We start from the raw sequence: 13,280 nt of genomic DNA on the forward strand, positions 1-13,280 counted from the left end.
TTGTCAGCATAGATTTTCTTCAAGAGTGTTAGAAAATGCCAGCTCACTGCTTGTTTGAACTAAATCAATCAATCAGTCAACATGAATCAATCACCGCTGAAGCCTGAGGATCAACGGTGTCCTTCTCACTTGATTAATATCTCCTACATTTCAAATCGTATTTGTCAGTCTAGTTTTGTGTCAAGAATGTCTGACCACCAGCTGGCCACGTCTTGTGCATCGCTGCCATATTTCAAGGATAAACTAACAAAAGAAGTGATTAGCTGAGAATAGAGTGCAGCTTCAACAACATTTTTTCTTTTTCAGTATTTGTCTATCTTACTCTCTTTTCTCTGTCTGCATGTGAGTGTGTGTCTCTGTTATATCTCTGACTCATATAATTCCACAAGCTAGTGTAATTCCACCCATTTTCTCTGTCACACAACCACACAAAGAAACCATTGGTTTCATTTCTTGTGTGTTCAACCCTCTAAACAACTCAGGACTCCATTGTATCTACTACTCAAGGGTTACTGCTCTATTCTGGTAGAGGTAGAAAAAACACATTTGAGAGGGTTTGAGAGTTCACTATGTTATGTCACTATAGTTCCCAGTGAGTCCATATAATATTCACCTTCTCAGCTAATCAATGCACACATTAGTCCTGCCATGAACACTGATGTCTCCTAAAAATTGTTGTTTGTGTGGAAAAGGATCAGCTCAATGTCTGGAAACTGTCTGAAAAAGAGTTGAAAGTCACATTTGCTGAATGTAATTGAGATATTGGTGATTTTCATGTTGTTCCACTTTTCTTTCTCATCTCGATTGTCAGCTACATTTTGTTCACACCTGAATAAACCTCTTTCTACAAGACAACCCTCTTCTCACCTTTCTTATACAAGGAAACCAACTTCCTTTCATTCTTTTTTTCCCCTGTTTTGCCCATCACCGTGGTTACCAAAAAGATTCAGGGAAAGGTTACTCCTATGTGTATGTGTGTGTGTGTGTGTGTGTGTGTGTGTGACAATGGATGTGGGTGATGGGGGGGGGGGGCCTTCAACCGTGATGCAAGGGTTGCTTTATGTACAGCAGCTAAACCATCTCTATTTGGCTAATGAGGTTCTTGCAGTTCAAAGGTCACAAAGCTGGAAGCAGGAAATGAATGATACCATGAAGACACTGGGTCCAGCCATTAGCCTGTGATTTTTAACAAAATGCTAATCAAGAGAGCTCATTCTGAGACTGGTTTGACACATTAGTGACAGATGTACTAGGTGATAAATACATAATTAAAAGTCCAGCAAGTTATTAGCTCTAAGTATAAAATGAAAGTCTATGTCGTCATTAGGATGGATGGATGGAGTTTTACTTTCAGTCAGACTCCTTTCACTGTTTTGTCTATTTGCTCTTTTGCAAAGTATTGTCAGGAAACAAAATGTATCAGGGAAAAAAAAGCTACAATGTTGTTAGCAAAATGGTATCTGCAAAATTTATGATCATGTAAAATCAAATGTTACACATTTACACTAATGCTGCTTTTCATCTGCTGAATGTGTAGGCTAATGTTTGCCACAACAGCTTTAGCCAATACAAGGTGATATGTCAATGTTGTTCAATTAATACTGTTTTAAGAACTTTTAATCATAAAAAATACACTTTCTAGCATTTCTAACAGTTAGCTTAGCTGGTAGCCTGCCGGTTTTCTATACACATCAACTGGGTTACGATAGTAGGCTCGGTGTTTGCTAGGTACGGCAAGCTAATAAACAGCATCCTTTATCATTAAAACAATAAAACCTACATTGACAAAATGAGAGGTAGAAGAAAGAAAGAAAACACATTACCTTGGAGATCATGTCTGGGTGTAATAAAGCCTTGATGATTTCTTGAACATGCCCAGTTACCTTTTTCAGCAAGGTCAAAGCAATGAAACCGTTGAGTGCTGTCAGCAAAGTCCTTCCTCCATTCATTCCTTTAGTTATATGTTTGTGACTCAGAGGTCACTGATATCTCACAGTCTTGTCTATTCACTTTATTGTAACATGAATAACGCATGTGTTTAGGTAACACAGTAGCTGGAGGTCTCAGAGAATGCTGTCTGCTATAGCCTATTTGATGCTTACATGTCATGACAATGTCTACACCTCGCAAAGAAAAACACTTGAAATTACAGCAGAGGCAGTGCGTTTGCATTAAATCAGTGTGACGCTAATGAAAATGATTCACTCTATTTATTTTATTTTTCTTTCTTTTCTGATGTTTAAAGACTGAATGCTTTAGTCCCCTTTAAGCATGAAAGTGTGCAGTTAGGGCTCTTATAGTCATTCTGAATGACTGCTTTCTTGTGTGTAACGAAAAGGTGGGGTCCGTTTTGTCCTTTCTTTTTGAGGAGTCTCCCTGCATCAGGCTGACAGATAACTTGGGCAGAAGAGAAATAACAGGCTATCATTTCCTTTCTCCTACTGTAGCTTTTGGAGTGGAGGCAAGCTTCCATCAGAAATCTCCTACGTCCTGTCTTCAAATGTTTTTGCAGAGGGGTTTTTACACAAGCCTCCGAGCTATGAATAGACTGAGAGTGTTTGTCATGACAACCAATTACCCATTACAAAAGCAGTGAGGCTAAGTAAGGCAATTAAGTGGTGAAACAAAATTGTGTGTTGCAGGATTCCTCGGTGTGTGCGCGTTTCTGTTCACATATGTATGTGAACATACAGCAAAGTGCTCTTTTGTGGACTTTGTGTTCATTTCTATATACTTTCCAGAAATCTGAACAGCAAACTGTAATATAATGCAGTCAAAATTTACCTTATTTTCTGTAATGTATTTTTACTTTGGTGGTAGCAATCATGTAGCAATATTGTTTAATTAGGCAATGAGCTGCAAATGCTTCTGTTTTGTAGTCATTTTACAGCAAGAAGGCATTGTTATGCAACTGAAAAGACTGTCTTAAATGGCTCATTACTAAAATGGTTCTTAGCACACCATTGTAATAGAATAACTCAAAATTCAATACATTTCCAAAAAAATGATTGAATAACAATAAACAGTAAATGTATTCTTCCAAGCTGTATAGCTCTGCTGTCAGTAAGAGCAGTGACTTTTGATCACTGAATTGTTATTTATTGTAGGGTTTTTTTTAAAGCATAGCACCTCATTTTGAATGTTGAATCTTGATATACTGTGTCAGCATACTGCATAAGGCCGTGGTTTGTCTATTAGGTTTCCTCCTGTTTCTTTCAAGTTCCATATCTCTGTCTTGCAGCCACCCAAAGCTTGTTGCCAGAGAGTAACATGACTGACAGTGATAAAAAAAAACTGCTGTAATAGAGCTTCTGATTATGGAAAAAATTGGTCATGTATTGCTCCATTTGCTGAATGTCAAATTATAGCAAACTGTGTGGTATAAACAGAGCACATGCACACACATAGATTGGAAGCATACTGCACATAGTTGGAGGTTTATCTGCGTCACAATATGTACATTAACATGAGACGTCAAACGTTTTTGGTATTAAATGACAAATGTGTGCCACGATACACTATGTCAGAGTAAAACTGCAACCTGCTTTGCACAAACCACCTACCTCTGAGCTATTACAGATCGGCAGGCTGTCCCAGTTGTTGCTTTGCAGAGGTTGTGGGCAGTTTATAGACGAACCAGGTTTGTTAAGCCTAATGGTCCTTGTATTGATTGGCTGGGGGATCCTTGCAAATCGCAGGGGCAGAATGAACAATGAGATTCTCATTGAGGATCTCTAAATGCATTTCAGCTTGTAGTTTTATTGACCCTCCTGGAACGGCCAATGTGGGGTTTATTTACACACTTTGCTCGCAGCCTGTTTTTACAATGGATTGATGGATCCGTAAAGGAGGTGTTGGAAAGAAGTATTGCATATCATCCACTGCTCAGTTGACTAGTTATAATGAACTGAACATTTTTTAATAATATCTAATGTAGAGTGGTTATGGTTAGTAAAGTTGTGAGTGGAAAACAATTAAAGTACATGCAAATGACTTACCTTTACTCAATTAAATAAATGAGGCTACAATGAATAAATTAATCAGCACAGGACAGAACTGTTAATTAGCTGTGCTGACTTCAGAGTCAGTAGGCAGAATGGCAGGCTTATCGCTGAGCTGTTGTCAAGCCAATGCAGTTCCTGAGCCATAAAGAGACTGTGGCCATCACTAATCCCAGGCTGGATCAAACGATGCAGGTTCTCACATCTGCGTTAAGAGTCTGATGAAAGGTGTCAAACTCTGTGTTTCCGTGAGAGTCACTGCTGCAGCTTACGTGTGCACTGTTCACACACAAAGGACGTAATCAGAAAGAGCCTTTTCAGTTGAGGGATGTGGAAAAACACGCCTATTCACACGTGAAATGAACACACGTAAAATAGATTGATTTTTACACAGCATTTCTCTGCATCCATTGTAACCTTTGTTCTCAGTAACTGATGCTTAAATGTCACATGGTCGTGTTAATGACTTTGTGTCTAGATTGCTGGAAATGTTAACTCTTCACCTTTTTCCTCAGAAAATCTCCTCTTTCATTCATTCCTTCCTGGCTCTTACTAAAGGATAATGTAGGAACTTTAAGCATTACTAAAATGCTAAAGCACGATATGTCCCTAATTGCTTGTGGCATAGCCATGTTTACCCTGTGCCCTGTGTGACCTATGAAAAATATCATGTTTGCTTTCTTAATGGACTATGCTCTATGGCTGCAAGTATATAGGGCAGTACTGGAAAGAGGCTTGGAAACCTCTGAGATACCATTACCATTAGCACTAATGTCCTGTTAAAATGGAAAGAGCATCAGGGCCCACACACTGAGACTGCTGTGCATGCTATTTATGCTGTTTGCGCAATACAGCCCCATTGTCATCATATCCTGCCAAGGTCACTTGGTCTGTGCCCTTCCTGTAGTCACAGGCACATTAGAAATTAGCCTCTTAGCAAAACAGGCACATTTCTACAGCTGATGTTCATCATTTTAATCTTCATTCTCAATTTTCCTAATGTCTATTTAGCTATATTTTTTTAGCTTTGCGGACGTGATACTATCCTGTAGGCTCAACATTTAGATGTTTGACAAAATAAGAATCAAGAGTTAGCCAATGCACCAGAGAGTTCTAACGCTGTAACCTAAAAGAAACTGATAGAAAGGATGACCTCCCTTGCTTATGCTACTTTTCCCAGCAAGTCTTTTTTTTTGTGCATGTATGTCCAGACTGAGGACATGGAGCTCAACATGGTTTGTGACAGTGACTGTAGTTACATGGTGATTATTCCCTGTTGTGCCTCAAAGGTCAGGCTGTCTCGTCAGACTCTCTAAAAAGACATGCAATGTTAAACACTGCATCGTCAAACGTCACAGCCCGACTGAAGCTGATAATTGCTCAGACATCAGATTGGAGGTGGCTGACTTCACTGACGACTTAATGAGCGTATGAAAGGAAATGGGAAAGTTGGCAGTGCTGTGAATAGCCAAGGACTAGGTCCAGCTCAGGAGGCTTGATTAGAAAACATTAACTTTGAGGTAATGTTTTCCACAGTGTCCAATCAAATTCATCAGCAGCAAATGTGTTTGAGGTGTTTGATTCTGGCATGTTGGGGGGCACTCGGCATGATACACTTGTAATGGCAATTAAACCACTGCAGTCATGACATCAACATATCTGAATACATGCTGGGCATGAGCGCTTGCCTCAGAGATGAGAATGATGAATCCCCACGTTTAAAACTTACTGTAAAGTAAGCACCTGCTAATATAATTTAGCTGATTACTGTTGTGCTTTTGACAAATCATCCGATTATGTCACAGAGCAGGAGCTGCTGGCAAAACAGTTCTGCTCAGAATACGACTCAAACAATGTGTCTACCTAAAACTCAAGGTCAAAACACATTTTCTAAATTTCCAATATGACAATGCTACAGTGACAACAATCAAATTATTGCAGCTTGTTGCTATCATTGTTAGGACATGATTTATTAGCAGCAAAGCAAGGACCCTTACAGTATAAAGAAAGGCAGATAGAGTGAGGTTCAGATATCCCATGATGATGAAATTTTCTTAAAGGATTATAAACTGGTGAGGTAAGTCGAGACAACAATTCTAAAAAGAATTATGTTACAGAATGTCAAACTTGGAATGTCACTTTAGATGCATTTTTTCATATATTGTTTTTCTCGCAAAAATGCTATTTCCTTCAAAGTCAAAGTGAGTTAGTGACAATTAATCAAATCAGAGGTTTTTTCATCCTCTCTCTCTCTCAATTGAATGTGATTCATCTCTGTTGTTAATTTGCATGTCCTTTTATTCCCTCCTAGGTGATGCATTCATTAGGCAGCACAGAATACTCACCTCAAAATAAGTAACACACAGAGGGAAATAATTATTGTGATTATGCATAATCTATGCTCGCATAGTTGTTTTTCTTTTCCAATTAAACTAAATTTATATTCGGAATATGCTTTGAATAACAAAGCAGGTGGTACCATTGCTCACGCTGCACCTCCATCGCTGTTTGCAAGGAAAGCTGTGTGAGAACTGCACTGCTTCAGGCTGCGATGGTGGATTGTTTTTCCAGAGATCATTAATAATATATGAGAAACCCCCCGCCCCCCCTCATATTGATGCTGAACCTTGGCATGAACCCAGCAAGTTTATGTTTCATTTGTACTGGGATTTATAGAGGGAGCTGGGCAGATAGCAGAGATCACTGTTTTTCATCCCTGGAAAGGAAGACAATTTCATAGTTTATCTTTCCAGTTGGTGAATAAAACTTATCACAGCTTGTAAAACAACACATTATGATGGGTTTTAGGTTTATTCATGGCTTTTCAGAAAATAAAAGATTTAAAGATATAATGATGCCCATAAATCTATTATTCAAATAAAAAACACTAGTAATACACTGATGCCTGATGCCTTACTACCCTAGATCAATAATCCTGATAATAAGTATATTTACTGCTAATTATTATTATTATTGACGTAGCTCGTAGTTTGTTCGTTAATATAAATAACACATAGGGCTTACTGATAAATTTTGATCTTTGGCATCTCTTCTGTTTTGGTTCACTCTCACTGCTCTCATAGTGTCCTTTGTGGCAGCAGCAGGCAGCTCTGATAAACCCACTGTAAGCTACCTGCCCAGCACCAAATGGTGGATAGATAAAGTTAGCAACTAGCTGGTGAACATACTTGAGTGCCACTAAGGAGCAAGATATTTACTGTAGGAGTTAGTGAAGATCAAAAACAGAACTAAAACGAGAGTGAATATACTTAAATTCATCAGCTGGCCAGAACAAAAAGGTTGACTGTACCATGCACTCCGAAATGTCCCATAGGACCATTTTCTAATATGCTGCCTCTGTTGGTAGCTTTCCAAAACCATTACAAATTCCTGTTAAAACATAATTATGTTTCACGGTGTTACAACGCTGTGGTTAAGGTCTGGTTAGATTTAGGCACAAAAACCACTTGGGCGGGGTTAAGGAAAGATCATGGTTTGGGTTAAAATGATGTGAAACGTGGTGTGGGTTAAAGTTATTACTTCCTTAAAGTTAGGCAACTTTTGTCGCCATGGCAACAGTAAACACCATGACAATCGTAGTTACGTTTTTTTAAAAACTGTCCCGACTAGAAACATGACAAACACAGTTGGAGGCGGGAAGCGAACAGCAGTTTCCTGCATCCATCCACCCAACCAAATATGGAAATTTGTCACCTAATTCACATCATTTGAATTGCATCACTTCTCTGGGTCATAATTACTACAACTGCTAGATGGCGTCTGGCATTCAAACGTAACTAAAGGTCATTTTTGGCAACTAAATTTACCACCTATACTGTTGTTTTTCTTGGGAGTGCAGTCTGGGGCAGTCTGGGCCAGAAACATGACAACAAATGAATACTAATTTTGCTCCATATGCTAAAACATTCACCATATTAACCTAAAGGGTAATAATGTGTCAGTGTTGTGTTTTAATACCATGGTGTTCACACTTTGTTTCTGCTACACCCAAGTATGGTGTCCCTAAGGACAAAGCACATACAAGAGTAAAAGCACAAACACAAATCCAGAAATGCAACACATACCAAAACATATACATTTGTTGCATTTCTGGATTTGGATCATTTAATTTCATTTAATTTTTGTGCTTTCACTTGTGTGTGCTTTGTCCTAAAACTTGGCAGGAGACCAGGATGTTTTATGTGAGAGCACTTACTGAAGCTTGATCGAGGAGAACAGAGTTACAGTACAAATGAAACACTGTGCAATGCCACTCACTTCTGCAGTCTACTTCCAGACAAGAGTATTTAAACCCTTCACCGAATCCTTACTCTTACTACTTCCAAATAAGGTAATTCTTCACACATCTATGCCTCTATTGCTTATTGAACTATAAACAAGACACAGTGCTGATTAAAGTTAACTGAAGTCATGTAGTCTGTACACAAGTTATTTGCTATCCGTTCTAAGAGGAGACCAATCTGACTGTCTGCACAAAGCAAAGCATATCTCCATCTGACCTTGGTTACCATAGGTTACCATGTCTTGCCTTGTCAAGACAGCTGCTTACCCCAGCCAACCTCAGCAGACAGAGAGATGAACCACTCTGAAATAGACAGGTCATGACCCACTGCTCCCAGGATAGAAAATGACCAGAAAATGACAGGGGGAACACAAATATTTCACAGTACCCAAGAGGCCAAAAAGATCAATGACATATGACTATAAGCCTATTAGTTTGGATATTTTTTTGTGAACAATGTTTATTAGTTTTCCTTTATAAGTACAAAAGAAAAGTACAAAAAATGTTGCTCCACCTCCCACCCCACTTCTCCAGACCCTTCCCAATAACACAAAGACAAAACATTACACTAGCAATAACATATTACTAACAAAAGACGAATAGGTGACATCAACCCACACACAGAAAAACAAAAAACCGCAGCAACAGAGCAGTACCAAAACAAATACACAAGCAAAAATAAAAAATACATAAAAATTATATATTAGAACTTTCAATGCCATTCTTGTCTCAAAGGTGATACTCGTCTATTTTTAAGAAACTATAAGATAATTGCCCTCTGTTAGGGTATCTCTAATGCTTGCATTTCTAAGGAATGTAATGAGAGGATTCTAGATGTGCTCAAACACATTTTGTCTATTGTTATTTTCACTAATGCCATACATGATGCCATTTTGTTGATCTATTCTTTAATGCTTGGTCTATTTGTTTTCTTCCATATAAGAGCAATGAGTCGTTTGGCTTGCAACCCATACATGCCTGTAAGTGTATATTTAAGTTTGAGAGGTACCGGTTCAAAATGTAAATCTGAGCTAAAGACGACCCTAGAGGACAGGAATCTGACTGCTTCTTGTGGATTGTCTGTTTAATTTTGCGAGTGTGCAGCTTTGAGGAACAGCTGGGAGCCACAACATACTAAGAAGGAGGAGAGAATCAAACTGCTGCACCTACATGGTGAAGGTCCCACATGAAACATTTCGGTGGTATACTGTGTCCATAAATACTGGAGGAGACTTCAGTAGATGCCGCTATGACTTGACCGGGAAAGTGAAGACAAATGGATGTATGGATCCATCCATTGAACCATTTCTTAATAATAATTCCAAAAAAGAGTTGAGAGTGGAACTGCTGCACCTACATGTTGAAGGTAACAGTTGAGTCAGTTGGGAGGTATGCTGGGCACGTCCTCTTGGGAAGGAGACTTCGGTAGACACCAGGATCATACTTAAAAGTGCTGCATATCCACTCTGTCCTTGAAATGCCTCGCCATCCCCTACGAAGAGCAGGAAGAGGAGGCAGGGGAAGAGAGCATTTAGGTATTTTTGCTGAGCATGCAACTGCTGCAACCTGACCTGGGGGGTGAAGACAAATAGACGGATAGATGGATCCAATGGCGGTTGCTGGGAAAAAAGGTATACTGTGTAAATTTCACCCAGCTCCAATCGCATGGTTAAGGCTTTTCATGGCTAGTTGGTCTAGGGGTGTGATTCTTGCTTAGGGTGCAAGAGGTCCCGGGTTCAAATCCCGGACAAGCCCTGAGGTTTGGGAATCCGACTGCTCCTTGTGGGTTGTCTGCTTAATTTTGCAAATTGTAACTTTTAGGAACAGTTGGGAGGCCACGACGTACTAAGAAGGAAGTGAAAGTCAAACTGCTGCACCTACATGTTGAAGTTCCCAGTTGAGACTTTTGGCAGGTATGCAGGGCACATCGACGCTGGAGGAGACTTCAGTAGATGCCGCTGTGACTTGACCGGGAAAGTGAAGACAAATGGACGAATGGATAGATGGATCCAACACTGGTTGGTGGGAAAAAGGTACACTGGGCCAAAGTCTCCCAGCTGCAATCGCATAGCTAGTGTTTGTCATGGCTCGTTGGTCTAGGGGTATGATTCTCGCTTTGGGTGCAAGAGGTCCCGGGTTCAAATCCCGGACGAGCCCAAAAGAGTTATCTATAGGTTATCTGGCTAGTTTATCAGGTTTGGAGTGACAGTGCTGCATACTCTGCATATTCGCTTCACTCTGTTCTCGAAAGTGTCCCCTAAGAAGCGCCTGAGGCCGATGCAGGGGAAGAGACCGTGTAGGCTTTTCTGCTGAGCATGCAATCGCTGCAACCTGACCTGGTAAGTGAAGAGAGACGGATGGATGGATCCAACAGTGGTTGCTGAGAAATAGTACACAATGTAAATTTCACCCAGCTGCACTCACATGGTTCAAGTTTTTTTTGGCTGGTCTAGGGGTGTGATTCTCAAGTTAGGTGCGAGAGTTCAAATCTCAGATGAGCCCAAGTCCGATGCGAGTTGCTGTAGATTTTGAATCATTTGGTGCATTTGTTGTGTGTGCGCTGACAAATATCTGCACAGTGCCATGGGTTCATTGTCTTTGTAAAACCAGTGATTTAACTGCTATGCTGATGAGATTTGATGCATTCAAAATCACCCAAATTTAGGTTTACGAACTTGGCAACCTCTGTAGGATGGGTCATTCACTGTTTAACCAGTTTTAATACTGGTCATTCATTGTCAAAGGGATGTGAACACTGTGAGTGTGTGAAGAGGTTTCTGAATCCTGTGGTCCAAGATCGAGTCTCCGCGGAACCTTTTGTGCAGTGTGTGCTATTGACCAACAAAGATCAATCACTGCACTTGGACAAAGTAAGAAGAAGGGGCTGAATGAAGCCTACGTAAAGGCTGCCACATTTTTTCTGATTTCCAGACAATTATCACAAAGCTGAATTCAACAGTGAAGGCATGGAAAGAGTCAAGGAAAAGCTTTCATGTCGAAGATTCCTTTCAAGTCAGTCACAGGCCTGAACAGCAGTCAATGCAGGGGAAATCCCAGACGGAGTGTGCTTAGGGGCTCGTGAGGTGGGGTATGATTCTCGCTTCGGGTGTGAGAGGTCCCGGGTTCAAATCCCGGACGAGCCCCAAAGGGAGGAATGTGGGTTAACTGGCTAGTTTTCCAAGTTTGGAAATGTTGGGAAGCTAGGACATCCTAAGAAGGAGTTGCTGCACCTACATGTTGAAGGTGTCAGTTGGGAGGTATGCTGGGCACGTCCCCTTGGGAGGAGACTTCAGTAGACGCCAGGAGCATACTGAAAGTGCTGCATATTCACTCTGTCCTTAAAATGCCTCGTCATCCCCTAAGAACAGGAGGAGGAGGACGCAGGGGAAGAGAGCATCTAGGCATTTTTGAGCATGAAACCGCTGCAACCTGACCTGGGAAGCAGAGACAAATGGATGGATCCAACGGTGGCTGCTGGGAAAAAAAGGTACACTGTGTAAATTTCACCCAGCTCCAATCGCTTTTGGAGCTGGGCTTTAAGGCTTTTCATGGCTCGTTGGTCTAGGGGTATGATTCTTGCTTAGGGTGCAAGAGGTCCCGGGTTTAAATCCCGGACAAGCCCTGAGGTTTGGGAATCCGACTGCTCCTTGTGGGTTGTCTGCTTAATTTTGCAAATTGTAACTTTTAGGAACAGTTGGGAGGCCACTAAATACTAAGAAGGAGGTGAAAGTCAAACTGCTGCACCTACATGTTGAAGTTCCCAGTTGAAACTTTTGGAAGGCAGTAGATGCCGCTGCGACTTGACCGGGAAAGTGAAGACAAATGGATGTATGGATGGATGGATCCAACAGTGGTTGGTGGGAAAAAGGTACACTGGGCCAAAGTCTCCCAGCTGCAATCGCATGGCAGTTTGTCATGGCTCGTTGGTCTAGGGGTATGATTCTCGCTTTGGGTGCGAGAGGTCCCGGGTTTAAATCCCGGACGAGCCCAAAAGGACATCCTAAGAAGGAGTTGAGAGTGGAACTGCTGCACCTACATGTTGAAGGTGTTAGTTGGGAAGTATACTGGGCATGTCCTCATGACAAATAGTGGAGACAAATAGATAGATGGATCCAACGGCAGCTGCTGGGGAAGAAAGGTACACTGTAAAATTCACCCAGCTCCAATCGCAGGGTTAAGGCTTTTAGGGTTCATAGGTCTAGGGGTATGATTCTTGGTTAGGGTGCGAGAGGTCCCGGGTTTAAATCCCGGATGAGCCCTGAGGTTTGGGAATCCGACTGCTCCTTGTGGGTTGTCTGCTTAATTTCGCAAATTGTAACTTTTAGTAACAGTTGGGAGGCCACTACATACTAAGAAGGAGGTGAAAGTCAAACTGCTGCACCTACATGTTGAAGTTCCCAATTGAAACTTTTGGAAGGCAGTCAGTAGATGCCGCTGCGACTTGACCGGGAAAGTGAAGACAAATGGATGTATGGATGGATGGATCCAACAGTGGTTGGTGGGAAAAAGGTACACTGGGCCAAAGTCTCCCAGCTGCAATCGCATGGCAGTTTGTCATGGCTCGTTGGTCTAGGGGTATGATTCTCGCTTTGGGTGCGAGAGGTCCCGGGTTCAAATCCCGGACGAGCCCAAAAGGACATCCTGAGAAGGAGTTGAGAGTGGAACTGCTGCACCTACATGTTGAAGGTGTTAGTTGGGAGGTATACTGGGCATGTCCTCATGACCTGGGAAGTGGAGACAAATAGATAGATGGATCCAACGGCAGCTGCTGGGGAAGAAAGGTACACTGTAAAATTCACCCAGCTCCAATCGCAGGGTTAAGGCTTTTAGGGTTCATAGGTCTAGGGGTATGATTCTTGGTTAGGGTGCGAGAGGTCCCGGGTTTAAATCCCGGATGAGCCCTGAGGTTTGGGAATCCGACTGCTCCTTGTGGGTTGTCTGCTTAATTTCGCAAATTGTAACTTTTAGTAACAGTT

General features: G+C 41.3%; 4 non-coding genes across 4 annotated transcripts; all 4 read left to right on the forward strand.

Annotated features, from left to right (window-relative positions):
- The first annotated feature begins 10,389 nt into the window (after nucleotides 1–10,389).
- Nucleotides 10,390–10,461, forward strand: trnap-ugg. Its single transcript has one exon. It is a non-coding gene; the product is annotated as a tRNA-Pro (tRNA).
- Nucleotides 10,462–11,854: 1,393 nt separating this feature from the next.
- trnap-agg lies at nucleotides 11,855–11,926 on the forward strand. Its single transcript has one exon. It is a non-coding gene; the product is annotated as a tRNA-Pro (tRNA).
- A 295-nt stretch (nucleotides 11,927–12,221) lies between these two features.
- On the forward strand, nucleotides 12,222–12,293 carry trnap-ugg. The gene has a single exon. It is a non-coding gene; the product is annotated as a tRNA-Pro (tRNA).
- A 569-nt stretch (nucleotides 12,294–12,862) lies between these two features.
- On the forward strand, nucleotides 12,863–12,934 carry trnap-ugg. Its single transcript has one exon. It is a non-coding gene; the product is annotated as a tRNA-Pro (tRNA).
- The last annotated feature ends 346 nt before the right edge of the window (nucleotides 12,935–13,280 follow it).

The sequence above is a fragment of the Thunnus albacares genome, chromosome 14 (assembly GCF_914725855.1).
Source record: "Thunnus albacares chromosome 14, fThuAlb1.1, whole genome shotgun sequence".
NCBI lineage: Eukaryota > Metazoa > Chordata > Actinopteri > Scombriformes > Scombridae > Thunnus > Thunnus albacares.